The following is an 18,956-nucleotide window of genomic DNA, read 5'->3' as shown; positions in this document are numbered from 1 at the left end:
AGCATGATGCTTTTGCCTCAATTTAAGAGGCAATAGAATATTAGAAGGCCAAAATTAAGTGAATGGATGGGATGTGGGGGAGCTGAAAGGACAAAATTGGTGCAGGGGGCTTGTCAGATGATGAGGCTGGAGATGCAGGTTACTGTGTCTTGGACTTAGACGGGATAGAAATGATACCTGGACAGTGCATCCAGATTGACGTAGAATAAACCGCCACAGGCTTTCTGTGGGGCTGAGATTTTGTGGGCCCCCACCAGTTCATGAGAATAATCATCCGCCCTGAGTGCAGCCCGCACGCACACACTCCCCTAGAGCAGGCTGCCTTCGCCCTCCAAAAACAACCTCATTTTTGCGAAGTTGTAGTTTCTCCACCCTAGGCGTCAGCACTGCTGAGTGAGAGCAGATACGACCACCCCAACTAAACATACGCTCGGCAAAATAGTGAACTCATTTTGGGTGCTTGGGTGCAAGTACTTCCTCTCTGCTGCAATCCCCCTGCCTGGGGCTGGGGCGGGGGGGGCAGTCCCTCTGCCTGCAGGCAAAAAGAGCCAATGAAAGCGTAATTAATAAAGGCTAAATTTTCACCATTAATGTATTGTTGATATAATTCACTTGATTGGTTTACTCTGTTGATGTATTTTGCTCAGGCCAGAGTTTTCTGGGTTTTTTTCAGCCTGCTCTTTAACACAGCAGAAGTCGTATTGAACAGGCAATGCCACGGCTATTTCCATAGCAACAGGCTCTTCTAAATCTTGATTAGGATTTCTTGGCAGTGCTGTTTTCTCAATGCCTGATTTTTGAAGGAGAAAGCTTTCGTCAAACATAAAACCCTTAGAGAAGACATATACAAAGAAAACAACAGGGAAAGGAAGATACATTTTTATGGAAAAGCTCTTCAGAATTTAGTTGGATGTGTTTCCAAAGGGGTTTTGAACCCACAATGATTGTGAGATAAGATCTATGCTAAATATATCTCATGGTATGTGGTGCCAAAGAATGAATAAAAATACAGCCTCAGGAGAATACTTGTCTCTTCATATCTAAAACACACATTTTTGCCCCCAAAGGCATGTTACAACACCTTCTTTCTTTCTTTCTTTACAACAGCTTTTTCTCAGTGTGCAGGTTCCTCTTTCAAGTCAGACGTATTTTCAGAAAGGCTGCCTGGTCTTTACCCAGGGACCAAAGGGAGGTTATCTGCTTCTGAAGTCACGTAGCAGGTACTCATTTGTTTGTTTTCTTTTTTCCCCCTAATACATCTCTACTTTTCTGAACTTTTCACTCTCCATGTGTTTAATTCACTGAAAGTGCAGTTCCCGGAGGAGAAAGGAAACGGACATATACTTGTTATGCAGCCAAAAAACTTGCAGTAAAGATGCTGATGAAGTGTCATAATCTCTCTAACACTCTGTAAAGGTTTTGGGAGCTTTCTGATTAATCTGAATCAATACGAAGAAATAACAGAAGAATAACGAAGCCCCAACATACTTTCTGCAAACAGTAGCATAAAGGCCAACAATGATTTAATTTGGTAATCTTATATGAGCAATTTTTTTGTATTTATCCTAGCTGGTAAATTAATATGAGCAGGGTGGTCCTCTGGCCTCCGATCAGTTCTGTACTGGCAGAGCGGAATCATGGAGCTGTGTCAGTTATAAAATACCAGTTTCAACTCCTTTGCCAGGCTGAAGGGTGCAGGTTTACTCCACAGAAAGTCACTGTTTTTTCAGTCTGATCATTGGTGAAAATGTTCAAGCCTACCCCAGATGGACAAAACATACAGAAGTGTATAGAAATGTATCTATCTCACAGACAGACCCTAGCAGGACAGCAACTACCACTGGACCCCTACTGCACTGTAAGACATTTGTCAGTTTGCCTCTTTTTCAATTCTTTTCTTATAGTTGTATTTAAATAATTATTGTAAAATGCGGAAAAGTGTATTTGCTGTTCGATACTTTTTCTCACAAGAGTGGTAATAGCGGGCAGACCACAACCACAGGCAGCCCAGACTTTGCCCCCAGCAGTGCCCAGCAGCTAGAGAGCAGTAAAACCACAGGGGCAAGCCTGGAACGAGGCATCCTGGCTCTACCATTCCAGACTCTGGAAGTTTCCACCTCAGGCACTTCTTGAGACAGAAATAACTTTATATTTAATAGCTGTCAGTGTATGTTTCTTCCTGGAATTTGTCTCCTTTGTCCTATGGAAACAACACTGAGAAGCCACAATTCTGCAGCAAGGACTAACACAGTTTTACTGAACATCATGGGAAAAACAGCTCTGCTTTGAGCCTATGATTTTTTTCATCTGAAGTCCATCTACTCTTTCCTCGCTGTTACATTCGCCCTGTCCAGGTCACTCATGCTTTTATAGAGTACCCTTTTCATTTATTGCTACTCCAAGGAAAAGTATCCTAGCGTACTTAATCAGTGCTTAAATGGAAGCTTCACTATAAGGATAACCATCCTACTCCCTTTCTCTGAACTTCTTCCAGTTCCTTTATGTCCCTGTGGGCTGGACTCTGAGAATCATAACTACATAAATAAGTCAAGATGCAAACGCATCATGCATTTATACAGAGGCACAACCACGTTCTCTGATTTGTTTTCTGTTCCTTTCCCATAATTCTTCATCTTTGGTGCATTTCTTTGACTGCCATTGAACTTTGAGCTGAGTTTTTTAATGGGACGCTAATAGCCCAAGTTTTTGCTCAAGTCCTTTCACACTTTTTCCATTGTGCTTTACATTTGTCTACCTTCAACCTCATTTCCTATTTTTTTGCCCAGTCCCTTAGCACTTGCAGGTTCTTATGCCACTCTTAACAATCAGCCCTTGTCTTTTTCTCCCTGAATAACTTTGTGTCACCAGCCTGCCATCTTGCCTCCCTGCTTACGCCTTTTCCAGATTGTCTATGACTATGCTGCACCACGCAGGCTCCGCTGGTAAACACCTCTACTTTTAAAACTGACCATTCATTCTCATCCCCTTTTTCCTACCTCTTAAACAATTAATTTATTCAGGCCGGGACCATCTCTCTTCCTCCCTGACAGCTGAACTACTTGACAAGCCCCTTGATAAGGGACCTTGTCAAATAACTTTTGGATATCTAAATACATGACATCATGTATCCTGATGTCTAGATCTATTGATGCTGGCTGGAAATCATCTGGTCTCTGTAAGTTGTTGCTGTTCGGTTTGTCCATATTTGCTGCATAACTTTTCCTACTCACCCTTCATGATTTTTCCACATGTATTTGGTACTAGATGTCTCTAGTACAGTCTGATGGTTCAAAACCAGCCCTGGGAGCGCAGGTACATGCCGTACAGGAGCACAGAAGGTAAAACAACCTGAGCATCTCACTTCTGAAAGTAATTCTAACTCTTGTCCTTTCATGCACAACACAGATACGCTCCCTAATGCGCACTTGTTCTTTGTTAACAATTTGTTATGTTATTTAATGAATACAGTAACTGTCATGTTGAAAAAAGGAAAAAAATAAACCTATGAGGAAAATGGTACAAATCTTCCTGTCCTCCTTCGAACAGGGTAGAAAAAGGTCCAACAACGCAGTGTGTCTGCTGATACCCTACACAAATAAATCAGTTTGATGGAATGTTGGTGGGATGGAAAAACCATTCAAGAGCTGTGAGTTGCCAAAGTGAAGGTTGGCAGGGCCTTGCTGAGAGGGTATCAGTGGTGCTCTCCTGGCTCCTGCTGAGACCCACCAGGCTGAACCCCACCAGCCACTGGGAAACTGTCATTTATGTCCTGTGGAACCTGGGGCCACAGACTGCGTGTCTTACTCCTGATTTGGAGACCTCTTCCACAGTCTTGGTGCCCAGCATGCCTCTGACACCCCCAGATGTCTGTCTCTCTGCCCCCTCTTCAGCAGCATCACGAGAGCGTGCTGGCCCTCCATCTTTATTGCTCACTGCTCTTCTTCAGCGCTGCGCGTCAGCGCAGGAGCTGTGTGATAACAACAGCCCCAGCAAAAGCAAACCACAGGATTCTCTGTCCATCCTGGAGTTGGGAATGGGCTCCCCCTGACTTCCCCGGTGCTCACACAGCCACCCCAACAGCCACCAGCCACCCAACAGCCACCCCAACAGCCACCCCAACAGCCACCCCTATAGCCACATCAACAGTCACCCCTACAGCCATCCTACAGCCAACAGCCACCCAACAGCCACCTCTACAGCCTTCGTAGGCTCCTGCCGCCCCCGCAGCCCCGCACAGCTGAACAGCCGCTATGTTTTAATAAGGGAGGAGCGAAAACACAGACTGAAACACCGACGCTGCCGGTCAAATTGCCTTCCAAGATGTCATGTTTCCCTGAAATGGTGATGCTCTTATGCAGCCCTGGGAGATATTTGAATTACTGTTTCTCACAATACCATCATTCAGGTCATGGATACCCGATAGTGCAAGGGGAAGCAAACTGTGCTGCTGACCCAGTGTTGCAAGACAAAAACTAGAGTCTTTATTTTCTTCTATTTTTAATGATGAAAACGATTACATGTTATATGCAGTAAGTGACACTACAATATTATTTTGACTTTCTGTCAACACCCCCACACACACCCTGCAAAATCTTAATTTTCCAAAAACACAAGGAAAAAAATCAGCTTTTGTCACAATTTTCTAACATTCTGTAGTCAGCTGCTTGAGGACACCATTACGTGCCAGCCATTTTCTGAGCAGAGATTCCAGTATATCATAGCAAGTGGTTCTAGGCTTGGGTTTGTCTATTTGGGGATGGAAAATCTACACAAGAGATATGAAGTAAAAGGATCTGTGGGAAGTAAATGAGTTCCCATTCTTGCTGGATCACACATAAGATGAGGTCACCGCAAGACAAAATAGGGTCACTTTCAGATAAAATATATGTAATAATATCAGCAAAGAGTTACTTTGATTAAAGATAACTTCTAGAGGAATTAAGTGATGTTATGAAAGCGATTTCCAAATATAGTTGCAAGATAACCTTTACTGCACTTCCTTTATGGTTATCAATTAAAATACATATCCCCATGAAATTTAATCTGTCAGTTATAATAGCTTTGTAAATCTTAATGTTCTTTCATGTGTAGTTCAAGAGGTAAATTCATGGCACAAAAAGAGGGCATATTATTTCCTTCAAGGAAGTATCTGGTACTCCACAGACATACCAGGTATAAATAAATACAGGTTCTTACCCATACTACAGGCACATTTGCACACGTATATATGAAAGTAAGTTATTAAAAACTTTTTATTTCTTTTAAACATGCTGCTTCCCTGGTGCTCTATGTTGAACTAGGTGATTAACTCCTTTATTTTGGGGAATGTGGCTTCAACATTGATCACATTTTCCTTCGGCCACCACCAATAAAAATGAAATAATTCAGCATAAACTAGACATACATGGATTCCTGACGCCTAGTCCACTGGAAACAAGACAGATAAATGAATAAAGAAACAGATGTCATTATTTGCTTAGGTTTATTCCCAGCCGGCAGAGTCCTGAGCAAGCCAAGTGATTATTTTTGCAGTATTGCTCGGGGCGCAGCATGGTTTTGATGGTTTTCGTCTCTAATTTCCTATTGCCTACCTAAGGCATTTCAGCCCCTAGGGGCTAAGCGTGGCTTCCTCGGCCCATGCGTTTCAAATCAGGCTGGCCAACATCTGCCTCGTCAGAGCTGCTTTTGGCCACCGTGTTCACTAACAGGAGAGTAGGGTGACACGCTGGTGTGCTCCTGTGCTGTCTTCATAAGTCTCCCTGTCTCACACTACCCTAGGGAATTCCCATCAATTTTCCCAAGCTAACAAAGGGTAACCCTAAAAAGGACCTCACTGGCAAAACTTCAGGAAAATTCAGCATACCCCAGAAAATACGCTGGGTGAGACAGTCACAATTTAGCATGCCTGGTTGTATTGCTTTGCTCTCCAATAGACTCCTTTTATTATTGCGTTATGGTAACCCGAATAGGACTACACGTCTTCTTTATGCTTAACAATCCCATGCATTTGACTAATTTTGTCTTCAAAATACTGGTGAGGACATTTGTTCTTCAAGAGTTGTGTCATGGACATGCCATAGCCTTGATTAAAGCAATATATATTGTTCAAGCATAATCAAATATGTTTTAGGTTTGATGAGTTGCTGAGCATCACAACCATAAATTGTATGTGAACGTTTTTCCAAAATAATGCAGATACCTCAGGTAAATGCTGCCACTGCTATTACAGAACCTTTTATACTTATACAGCCTTAGCAGATTTATTATTAAGTTTTCTGTCCTCAAATCTCCTCAGTTTGCCGTAGGTGACAGGTATAAACCCAGAAGACTGACCCTCCACAAATGTCAAGCAAATATAAAACAATTGCAGTGCGTTTTACAAACACATCAGTCACTCATCTCTCAGCACATCAGTCACTCACCTCCCAAGGCTGCAAGATTTTGATCTGAGTCATTACAGCCTTTCTTACTTCTTGTTCTCTGTGTCCTTTGTTGGGTTCGGGCTTGTGCCAAGCCCCAAGTGAGCGTGTTGCCGCTTGCCCTACTCCTCCAAAAATCAGTTTGTTCACTTCCAAAGGGAAAAGATTATTTGGCTTTAGTTCAGTTATCCTGCTTCCCTCAGAAGGTGTCCTGGTGCAGCCCAACATACCTTCACTAGGCAATAGTGAACTAAGAAAGTGCATTTCTTTTTTCACATTTTGCTTGCTAACCTCAGACCTCAGGTACTTTTCTTGTGTGTCTGGTTTTCGGAGCATTCCCTCACATTGTAAGAACTTACCTTCTACTAAAACAAAATCTGAGCAAATTATGTCCATCCTCTGCTTCTATAGGATACCCCAATTCAGCAAAATGTTCATAACAATAATCTTTTCAGTCCTAAAGCTGGTCCCCTTCAGCCTGGTGGAAAAGTAAAGAGTTGATGGCACATGTTTTAGAATAAAACAGGGCACAAATCCATCTGTTCAGTGTCGTGTTTGACTCTTAGATCCTGATCTCTTAGATGACATTGATTACTGTGCATCCAGCAGTTTAGTATAAATCTTTCTGACATTCTGGGGTCTCCTTAGATAGAGATCTCGATGCTTTAATTTATTAGGCTGACATTTTGTTCTGCTATTAAACAAAAAGAAAAGGAAAAGTTGAATGCCAGGGTTCATCAGAACAGTTATTTCTGATTCAGTCATTGACTATCTGGAGCATAAATATGGTTGTTTGATGTAGGAGTAAGACGTATTGCTTTTAGCTTTGCATTTAGGGAACAGATCATTCACTTCCCATTGCATTTAATTTTACCATAGGGAAAAACTTAATGTGACTTATGAATAAAATCATTATAATCATGATTATTGAGCAAGATGAGAAGAAAGTTTGCCAGGAACTGAGCAATTTCTGTTCCTTGGCTTCATATTCTATTTAATGAATAATAATGTCATTTGGAAAACAAATGAAGACTAAGATTAGCTTTGCTAAAGAGAAGACAAGAGCTGCTATTAGGCAACATTTTCTCTCAGGTTGTTAGACATAATGTTCCATATGTTTCAGCATTTCTACTTTTGCTGATGTAAATATTTTTCTTTTTATATAACAGATTTAAACCACATGTCCTAGAGATCCAAAAAGACACATGTCCCTCATTCAGGTAGCCAGATCCTGCTATCATGTCAAGGCTGATTAAGCCAAGTCCATATTAAAGTGTTACACTACTGGCAGCGGGAATCATAAGATGTGATTTTTTTCTGCTTCTTGAGGACCCAGAGCTGATTATTGTCATAGGTAGGGCTTCTCCTTGACTGGGGCATTTCTGTGCCACGTTAGCAGGTGTGTGTCCACATCACCACCATGGTTCTGATCAGGAGAACGCTCCTTAATCAAATCATCGCCACCTATCATGCGGGGTAATCTGAGAGCCTGCAAAGTGTCTCCCTTTTGGGTGAATCCAAGCAGAAGCTGGGCTCTGCAGACACACCTCGGGTGCTTCGGCCAGCCCTGGCTGTTTGGAGGTGGCCCAAAGAAGCCTCCAGCTGCAGGCAGCGTGGACATCTGGCCCTCAGCACCAACTGCTTTGCTCATCAGCTCTGCCGCTGCCGTGACGCTCTTTCTGCCAACACAGACAGTGGTTATCCACTCATTCCTCTTGTCAGGAAAATGATGTTAGATGAGCAGCTGACAGGTCTGCTTGAGACGTGGCTGGTGACTGATGGGTGTGGCGGGACTGACAGATCAGTCTATTGTAAGGGCAGAAAGAGGCTGCTGGGCTCACTGCTGTATGACTGTGGCTACTGCAAAGGAGAAAGATCCCCCCCGGCTTTAATATCTGTACTACCCAGTCATAAAAATAGCTGGAAGAAGCAGGGTAAGTACTTCAAAAAGAAACCCAAGATTTGTTTCCATTTTCAAGCGGTGGCAGCAAGGACACTCTGTCTGTAATGATTTGTTCTCATGGCTTATTACTCCCCCTATTTAAAAAAGGCATGATTTCAAATCTGTTCAGTTTGCTGAGCTTCAGCTGCCCACCTTTGCATCCCTGTAGCAGCCAGCTAGCACTGGATTGCTGCAGGGCCATCTTGGTGAGGGTGCCCCATCCATCTCCCACTGCTGCCCCATCCAGCTCCTCTCCACGGCCCCCAGCCATGTCTATACAATTCACACATGGGCCACCGCTGCACCCCTGGCCTTCGCCATCCCTGCCACATGCAACACATGAAGTTTTGGGGGAGGAAGGAAGTAGTCCAAGGAGTAAGCTCCTTTCCCTGAGCAACACAGCAAGAGCAAAGTCGGCACATTATCTCTGTTGGTGACTAGATGTTTTCCCAGCTGGTTGGCCAGTGGGGCATCCTTGTGGCATCATCTGGCTAGATGCCCAGAGCAAAGCAATGCATGTAGTTGAGAAAGTGCTTTTCCAGGTGCTACCACCATGCTCTGAGACACGGGTGTAGACGCAGACCCATCTCTCACCCTTGGAGCTGGGGATTGCCCGCGTGAAGAGCTGCTACCTAACATGAATAAACCCCTCTGGACTTCAGCAGCAGTGCCCGTGCATATTTCTAATATAAACCAGATGCCAGATGTGTATTTAAGAAGTAAAAAAAAATGAAAACACAAGAAGTTAGGCAATTGTGTGTCATACTGCTTTTAAAGAAGTGTGTCTTATTTGGCATTTTCTCTGATAAGGCGGCCTTTGGACAAGCAGGGGTGGGGAAGTGGAGGGAGGAGATTGTCTTCCTTATGCTCTCTCTTTCAAAAAACTTGTATCCAGATAAGGTAAAATTTAATAATCTCACCCAGGACAATTACTTGGATTCTAATAAAACATGTAAATACAGTAAAGATTAAAATCCTCCTGTCAATAAAGAACTTGAATCTTTAAAAGTTCACACTAAACCAGAGGGAACGTCTCCTGACAAAGGCCCTTCAGTTCAGCAGGATGCTGTGACTGTGGCTTTGCAGTGGAAGTCTGGCCAAGACACAAACTACTGTTCTGCTGTTCCCCCTCCATCCTGCTGGACGCACGATGATGTCCGTTAGCTGAAGGGCTCGCAAGGCTTTCACTGCCTGTGTCCCCTCATTTCAGTTCTCCGGGCACATCTGGCAGTGTCACGCTTCACTAACACTAAGTGGTAGCATATAAATGGGTGAGAAACAAATGGAGGAATATTATTAGCCAATATGAAACTGCATAAGTCATGTTAAGATAGTTTTAAAGTAATAGCTATTGTCATTTTAATTAGAAGAAAATGCATACCATTATTAGTATCTAGCAGGAAACTGTAAAGAGTTCATCACCAGGAATATGCTATGCCTATTGATTTTGTATAATATCACTGAATTAAGTTGTAACTCTGAACTGTTTTAACAAGACATAACCCCATTTTGGTAACACATTTATTTTCAAGAGGTGGTTTTAATCCTTGTTGTGTGTTTGGGAGAATGTCGGATATTTTACTTTCTTTAGTTCATTTGTGCATTAGAAAAGACAAATATATTAGTGTTTTTATGAACAGGATGATGCCAATTGCTGGCCAACAGCTCTGTGAAACCACCTGGTATATGGCATCTATTTTAGCTCTTGTATTGCCCCAGCACATTCAGAGCGAAAGCTTCACAAAATACAAAGCTCAAAGGTCTCCATGTCCAGTAGCTGCTGTTTGATTTCCACAGCCCACAGAATATGGCTGAACAATGAGGCTCTTCCATGCAAATAAGCTGCTTCCCAAATTCAGTGTAACATTAGTACCACTTAGCCGCTAGCAAGGCTGAAGCTGCACAGTGTCACTGGGATCGATGAATTGACTCTTTATGAATGGTTGTATTTTAGTAAATGGTAAAGAAGCTATTTAAGGAGAAGTTTGCCAGGGAAATGCACCGGAATTTTATTGTGATGCTGTCTGGCTTTGGGGGAGTCACCTAGTTAAATCATCCAACAGATGAGAATATGAATCTTGGCTGACTGTAAATGCAAAGCGGTGAAGCGCGATCAATAGCAATCCATACCTCGGTGCTTACTTCCTTTCTCTTCCTCAGATTTAACTAAAGTACCTGTTTCTCTACTAAAGAGAACAAGGTAGGACTACAACTACTGCTACTAGTAACATATCATTGACACTTTTTTTCTTTAGTGTTTGCACTAAAGTGTTTGCAAAGATTAACTAAATAATCTTCAGAACTTTCCATCATGCAGAGCCAGTCACTGAAAATGTTTTCCAGACATTCAAGGCAGAATTTTCCTGTATTTTGGCAAGATTCCAGGGTCTCTGCAAGCTGCTCAGACAGATTTTTAGAAAAAAATGTATTAAGACAAGGGATTTCTCTGTGCACACAAGTTCCAGTTTGATCTTGTGAACTGTCTGTGTCCTTAGGAGTAACTTTCAGGAGGCCCGAAGACAAGGTAAATAATTGCCTGGGTCGCTGGGAGCTGGGAGCCAGCCATGGCCCCGCCGCCTGCACTGCCCCAGGACCCAGCCTGGCAACTGCTGGCACAGAGGAAGGAAGGGGTGAAGACTGGCAGAGAAGCATTGACTTTCAAAAGAGTTTTGAAACATTTTCCCAAGAGCACTTGCTGCCCTCTTCCACGTACCACCAGCAGCAGGGAAATTGCATTAATGACCTTTCACTGTTCCTCTTTCCTCATTCCTAAACGCAGCCATACCTTCATCCCAGTTCAGCTGCTTCTCCAACACCTTCACTAGCCCCTCTCCCTCAGAGGGGCATTAAATAATTAAGTTTGCTGTACTGTCATTGTCAGCTATGCTGTATTTTATTCTACACACCCACTGTGCTTGTGTTAACAAGACAGAGAAATTGCATACCACAAATAGGTCTTGTTTAGGGAGAAAAAGGACACCAGCAGGACAGCAGCAGGAATAGAGCACAGAAAAGGTTCAGAAGCAAAATTGCATTTTGGTGTAGGACTCCAGGTACAGAGACTACTGGTCACATAACGGAGCAATGAGGGCAGTGAGACGCGGATCACACATTTGTGTCTCACCTCTTTGGTAGTCCTTTTGCAAAGGATGGAGCCATTCAATTCCCTACGTGTTCCTGAATTGCTCAGCCATATCCCACAGCAGCTCTGAGTTCAGAGGTCCAAGGAGGACATGAGCAACTTGCATCTAGGGAGGGTACATGCACTGGGCTGGAGCTTCCCATTTTCCAAGAAACAAGACAGAGCAGCCAGTACATTACCAAAGAGGGATGCCAGAGGAGCTGAAAAATGAGATAATGCTGGAAAATTTCACCAAAATCTGGAGATATTTCAAAGCAAACTGAGGCAGCTGCCTTGTGTAATGGCTGTGATATCTTGACTGAAAGCAGCTATCGCTCCTGCAGAGCTAGCTGTGAAACCAAGGGAAGGACCTTTTCACTCAAGGGTGCATCTATTTAACAACAAAATTCAAGAGATCAAATTTCTGCAAATAGAAGCCAGTTCAAACATGCAGGGAAGGGGACCTCCCTGTACCAGTGCTATTGAACTGACCATCAGACAGCCTGTGCCCTGGACCAGCACACCTTCACTACGTGTTTCGCCTTGTACTGTTGTAACTAGAGAGTCCTGAAAACCTGGCACCTGCTTTGCTGCAAAATATTCCCTTTCGTTTGGGAGTGAAACCCTCTTGTTTGGGTTCATGTGAGAAAAAAGGAACCTTGTGAAGGGGGAGCAGCACAGAGCAGCAGAGGGAAGAGGAGTGACACCTTGCTGGGCCATCAGGAGAACAGACATGATGTGGTGGTGGTAGTGAGCAAGGTTTGGTGCTCTCCTCTGCATGGATTCAACACCAGGACATCTCTCAGGAGACTGCTCTCTAAGGTATTTATCACTAGGGAAGGAGTGATAGCAGGAAGCACAGTTCTTATAGATTTTTTTTTTTTTAACATTTACATTTCCTGCCATCCACACAGGAATAGAGTGAGAATGATACTCTCACCTACTGAGCCATAAACCATTTTCAATCATTTGGGGTTTTGTCTCAGTGAATCTTCAAGTATTTTAAAGAGCAAGGAAGACAAAAGCCCCTTTCACAAGGATAATTACCTGATGCACCTGCATCAGAAGAGGGCCTCATATTTGATTGCGTTAAAGAAGAAAAGGAATCACATGGCAAACAATGGAATTATAAATCTATTATTTGGGATCACTCCACGACAATAAATCAATGACTGAGTCCCTTAGTTCCATTTTCAGCCTCTGTAAACTCCTTGGTATCCCTTAATTGGTTTGATCCTCTTATTGATTTTTACAGCTTGCAGGGGTCAGCAAGGTTACAGAGAAGCTGTCTCTCTCCTTAGCCCATTCTGTGTTGCCACCCACTGTATAATAAGCCTCCTGCTACCTTTTAAAATGCTAACTTACTCTCTTTCAATATTTGAAACAAAGAACCAAAAATCTGCATTAAGCATATAAGGAACTTGCTGTTGGTAAAATGCTAGATTATTTTAATAGTTTTGAATATAGTAAAATATTGTAGAACCTTATCATAGGGATATTAGCATGACTGAGTTTACTTACATATTTCAATATTTATGTCTGGAAGAGAAACAGAGAAAAGGGGAAAAAGCCAGACACTCACACAAAAAAGGAGTAATTATTCAGAACTCAGTTGCCTGAATTTCCACTCACAGCAGATACATGATGGTGTCCCTCCCCTCCGTCATTGCCATCACCTACAGGGGTTGCGAATAGACATTACGAGGGTGTCTCAACTATAGAAGTGCTAATAGCTGCCATTCTAATGCTGTCCATCATAACAAATTATAATAATTTACAGCACGTCCATAGAGAGGTAGGAACAAAGCAGAGATTAGTAATTGAAATAGTGCAGTGGCAATTAAAACACTTGTGGTTAGCAGCTGCTTCTAAATTGCTAGAAATGGGTATTTACATAAACAAGGGCTTTCCTTTACCGAAAGGGGCTTGTGTGTCACGTAGGGTTTGCTGTTCTCTTTTCTAATTTCTGGGCCTCCAGCAGCACATGGAGAAGTTCAGCTGCATGATCATATTTACTCCTTCCTCCTGTAAACAGCTGCCTTATGGAATTTGTATGACTGGGTGTCCCCTAGTATTAAAGCAATTAAATTACCCCCAGGAATAAACCACATTCCTAACTTGTAATCCAAACGCAGACATTTAGTTTCTCATACACTTTTTGAAAGGTCTCCCTTAGGTATTTTGAGATTCTATCCAAGGCCGTCTTCCAAAGAAATCCGTTTGGTCTTTAGACCTTTAAGGTAATTCCTGTTTGAAGGGTAGGATTTGTCTGAACTCCCCCTCTACGGAATTGCCTTTTATCCCTGTGGATACGCAGCGGGGTAGCCTTGCCAGCTAAGGGTATATCACTGGCAGGTTTTCTTTTCTAATTGTTCTAGGTATTTTCCAAACATAAATAAGACAAAATTAATAGGGAGAAGATATTATTTTAACTTAGTTATATTTGTACCTATTGTTAATCAACCGAATTCCTCTTTGGTTGCAGAATCAGTACTCTCAAGAGAGCTTTCAGTAGCGAGTGGCCCAGGAGCGGCCCTGTGCTGAGATGTGGCAGGGCCAGGGGTGCTGTTGGTGCAGGGCAATTGGAGATGGGCGAGAAAGTGGGAAGGAGAAGTGGGAAAGTGGGATGCTGTCTGTGAAGGACGGGATGTTTCAGCACTCAGGTACCAGTGGGAGGGTGTGATGGCAGGGCAGGTATATTTGAGAGGCACGGTAGGGGCACGCTTGTGCCCCATGCGAGACAGGCAGGCAGGGGAGGTTGGTACAGAATCCTCCTATATAATATAATTAAATACGTTTCTGTGGTTGATGCTTCTAAGGAGACAGAGACAGCTTAAGGCAGACAATCTATTTCAAAGATTATTTAAGAACAAGGTAATCAGTGAGCAAAGATGCTTGCTGGCTTCTTTGCTTGTATCTCTAATGGATGCAACAAGCTGGGGAGAAGGGGATGTTTATAGGAAAAGCAAAAAAGAATAATATTAGAGAACATACTCGTTTACTTCATTTTATAAGACATATCCCCTTTCACCCTCTCTGCATAGAAAGTGTTCTCATAACACACATCCTAAGTAGGAAGGCTTTGCTAGTGCACTGTTACAAACTGAGCAAAATTTCACCCACCGCTTCTTGACAAAAGGCAATTTTCAATGTCTGATGACAAGATGATGGACTAATAATCTAGCTTTACCTTTTTTTTCTATAGGGAAATTCTATACAGGAGGCAAAAAAAGAACTTTTATAAGAGAGAAAAGCTATTTTATCTCTGGGAATTGAACACTGTCAATTAAGTTATCAGATACAACAATGTAGAACAGTAATATATTAGAAGTGATTTTTGGTATCTTTTATAGACCACTGACTGTGACTTGACTGCCATCTGTAAGCATCTGGAGGGGAAGAAGATTTCTCACAACACAAAGTTTGTTTTTTTCAGGAAGTGATATTTAGTCAAAATGTCATATTAAACACAGGCAATTCAATCTTATAGTGAGAAATTAAAACTGGACAATATCAACTTTATAAGGTATGTATCCTTCATGGTGTGTGGCAGTTAATGATTCAAATTAATGCATTAGAAAGGTAATGGTGTCTCCATTATTTGAAGTCTTAAGACTGCATGTTTTTCTAAAAAAAAAATTCTCTTGGATTAAAGTTTGCAGCTATATTATGCAGGAAGTCATAATCAAAGGAAGATAATGGTCCCTTTCTGCCTTTAAAACACATCATTCTATTAGCAATCTGCCATCTAAGTCAAAAATATCAATTTGTTGGAAACTTCTTCACAGTTGTGGGGCTTTCTGACACACACCTTTCGTTCATTTTAATTCCCTTGCACAACTTTGCAAAGCCTCAACTCATATTTTCTTGAAACACTAATCTTTTGTGCCACACATCATTTGAGTTTGATCTCTAGGCTGGCAATAGTTACACTATGGAAAATATAGAACCATAGTTACTATTATGGATTTCGATATCACCGTCTGTTGTGAGTATTACACCACTGATGAATCCTACACATGCTGAGACCCTTCCACTGTTCCCCACCCAGACAGCTGTAACAGCCCCATTTTCCTGCTGCAGGAACAGTCCTTGTTCACTCCTCACAGTGTATGACAGAGGGAGTCAACTGTGCTATCACCCTTTCCTTTGTTTTTTCTTTTTTTTTCCTTCTTTCTATTAAGTGATATACAAGTCTTATGTGATAAAGTGTCAAAGGCATTATTCTGTGCTTTTTGGTTTGTCTTATATCCTTCCATTCCTTATCATTGATTAATGATTCTCATAGACTTTTGCCTTTGGCTTCTTTTTTCACCATTTTTCATATTTTATGATGCATGCAGATGTTGGTGATAAAGACTCATCAATGTCAGCATTGTTCTACATCTGTTTCTTTCCCAAAGATCACTCTATTTGACTGGATCTCTGTTTGCCCCTTTCAGAGATGGGGTACTCACGCTGTCTCTCACTGATGCCTTGCTTCATGTTGGCCGCAATTTGTGTAGCCAAAAAAATCAAAAATCTAGCATTTGGGATTATGGGGGATTGTTTGCTTTGTTATAGAATATGTCTCAATTTGAAGGTAAAGCAGCATTCCATTAGAGCTGACACAGCATCAAGTTTGGAAAATTTCAGTGGAAAAAAGTTCTAAATATCTGTCTTTTTTTATTACCGAGTGCACAAATCCTCACTGCATTTATATCCCGCTGACCTATTGGTGTTTATGGCTTCCTCAGACAATGGCAGGGAGGCTGACTAGGCTCTCAAACCTTACAGTTGACTCTGTGGTACCCGTACCTCGGTCATGGGTAATTGATGGCAACTACTTTTCTAACTGGCTTGCCATGCTGCACCTTCCAACCCTACAGTTTTCTCTGTCCATTTTCTTCCTTCTCTGGATGACAGCTAAAATTTTCTTCTTCTCGGTGATGGTCTGTTGTGTGACTTGTCTATTACCAGTTTTGCTCATTCAGACATATTTTGTATCTATCTTCACCATAATATCAGCTTTCACTGTGCCTGGTGTGCTGTGCTGGTGTTACCTGCCATTTGGCAAGATCTGCATCACCAGGGGACACAAACTTGCACGAGGAACCAGCTGCACCAGGGCACTGGCTTCCATCTATCAGTCCCAGTGCCTTGACAGTTTGTATTGCCCGGCTTTCTTCACAAAAATTATTAAGGAAATGGAATTTCCCTAGGATTAGAGCAAAGGTCTTTTTACAGGTTGAAAGCTGAGTAAGGAGCAAGAAGCAAGTGGAAGTATTTAACAATCGCTTTTCAGGATGGGGAGAAGTCAGCAGTGTGGACCAGTCCTGGGATGAGTTTTGTTCAACACCTTCATCAATCACAGCGAAATCTCCAGGTTTGCAGATGGACAAAGCTTTAGTGGGTAGTGATACACAATCTAAAACTTTCTGGATTCAACCTAATTCTTGATGAGCAACTTCAGTATCTCTCCACTGTACTCCCCCAAGCCCCAAGACATTGATTTGTATTTTGTATAATGAAGAATTAACGGTAAAAGAATTTCTGACGAGGCTGATGTTCCAGTCTCTGTGAGGCTGAGATGTGTCTGATCCTGTTTAAAAAAAGCCAGAACAAATAAAATAGTGAAATATTTTGTTCGGTCTTTATCACTTTAAAGGAATAGGAATATTAAAGAATAGGAAAGTAAACCTGAAGGTCAAAAGCATTGTTGTCATCATACGGCCGGTGCTATTTTCATACACAGTATTTCTGGTAAGAATGCGCTTCATGTGATGCTGCAGGAGTGACGTCGATGTTCTTTATAACTTTCAAAATCCTGCCCTGCACTGCTTGGAAGAGGAGCAGGTACCTTACTGGATGGATGGAGTCAGGAACCTCATCAGCATCAGGATGTGTCTCAGGAAGCAGAGATGGATTTGACCCAGGAGCAATGTGCCAAAGCCCTTCAGGGGCCACAGTGGAAGAATGATAAAAGATTTCTTCCTCTTTTTCTTTATACTCCAGGGAAAGTATTCTGAGCCCAGATGGCTAAGGGAAAAGAAATGAACTCCCATAATAAAGCCCATGGTTTTAGTGTTCAAACACCTGTGGCTTCAGGAAGTAAGATCTCAATGATGATTTAACTCTCAGATGTTCTAGACTTTCTCTTATGTCCCAAATCACACCTTCTTAAACCTGCCAGCAAAAACTTGTATAGTAATATGGAGCAATAGCCTGAAGGACAGAAAGCCCAAACATGGGTTGAACATATCTGACCTGGAAGTAAACTGATGCAAGCAGGAAGACTGCTGTGTCTGCCATGTCTACGCGGGAGAAAGCAGAGAGCAATGTCTAAACAGAGGACAGATACCTTGAATCTTCTATACAGTGTCCCCAGGGATCAGCTGTGGTACTTGGAAATACCTGTTCATTTGTATGACACCATAGATCAGCTGTGATATAGAGCTGTCACTGTTGTTTTTCACCAAATGCCAATCAAGGAAATCTTGCGATTAATAGGACTCTGAGGAATAACTGCTTCCCATATTGTGAGACAGACTGGACTGATTGTAACTTGTTTTCTTCTCTGTTTCTGTCATTGCAGCTGAATATCAGAGAGAGATCTGAAATTCAAGATTGAACAGTGCCCTAAAAATTCCAAAAATTAAAAAATAAAACAAAAATTCAAAAAAAAAAGCAGCCAAAGATACAAAATCATTGGCATTGCTTCTGCTTAAAGCCAGGCAGGCTGCCAGTTCCTACAGAAAAGGAGATTAAGAGATAAGAGAATTACCGAGTTCAAAGGTAGAACGCAGCTGCAAAACACTGAGCCCAATTCACTGCCCGTGGGTAGGTCCCGTGTGAAAAACAGGGAGTCAAACAGCTTCTAGAAGAGACTTTAAGTATTTGACTGTATAAAACTGTGGTTTCAGCCTAAACGTTTCTGTGCTTGGTTCAGGGTACTGCAGTAAGTGTTCCCAGGCTTAGAGGCAGTATGAAAAACCCTGTGTTTCATTCCAATGAAAAGACGTGTTCATAACAAAAGCAACATCACCACCTGATTCAGAGCATTGAACCACCTACTCTGCCCTAAGTTGCGCCCCCAATTTCTTTTTTTTAAAATATTATTATTTCTAACCTTTATCTGGATCAGATAGCACATTTCCGCACTTCGTCAGCGACATGGACAGTGGCATAGAGTGCACCCTCAGCAAGTTTGCCGACGACACCAAGCTATGTGGGGCGGCTGACACGCTGGAGGGAAGGGATGCCATCCAGAGGGACCTTGACAGGCTGGAGAGGTGGGACCATGCCAACCTCGTGAAGTTCAACAAGGCCAAGTGCAGGGTCCTCCGTCTGGGTCGGGGCAATCCCAAGCACTGATACAGGCTGGGCAGTGACTGGCTTGAGAGCAGCCCTGAAGAAAAGGACTTGGGGGTGCTGGTGGACAAGAAGCTCAACATGAGCCGTCAGTGTGCACTAGCAGCCCAGAAAGCCAAACGTA

This window comes from Chroicocephalus ridibundus, chromosome 2 (assembly GCF_963924245.1).
Source record: "Chroicocephalus ridibundus chromosome 2, bChrRid1.1, whole genome shotgun sequence".
NCBI classification, from domain to species: Eukaryota; Metazoa; Chordata; class Aves; order Charadriiformes; family Laridae; genus Chroicocephalus; species Chroicocephalus ridibundus.
The sequence above is the reverse complement of the archived record's forward strand: the minus strand, read 5'-3'. Positions refer to the sequence as shown.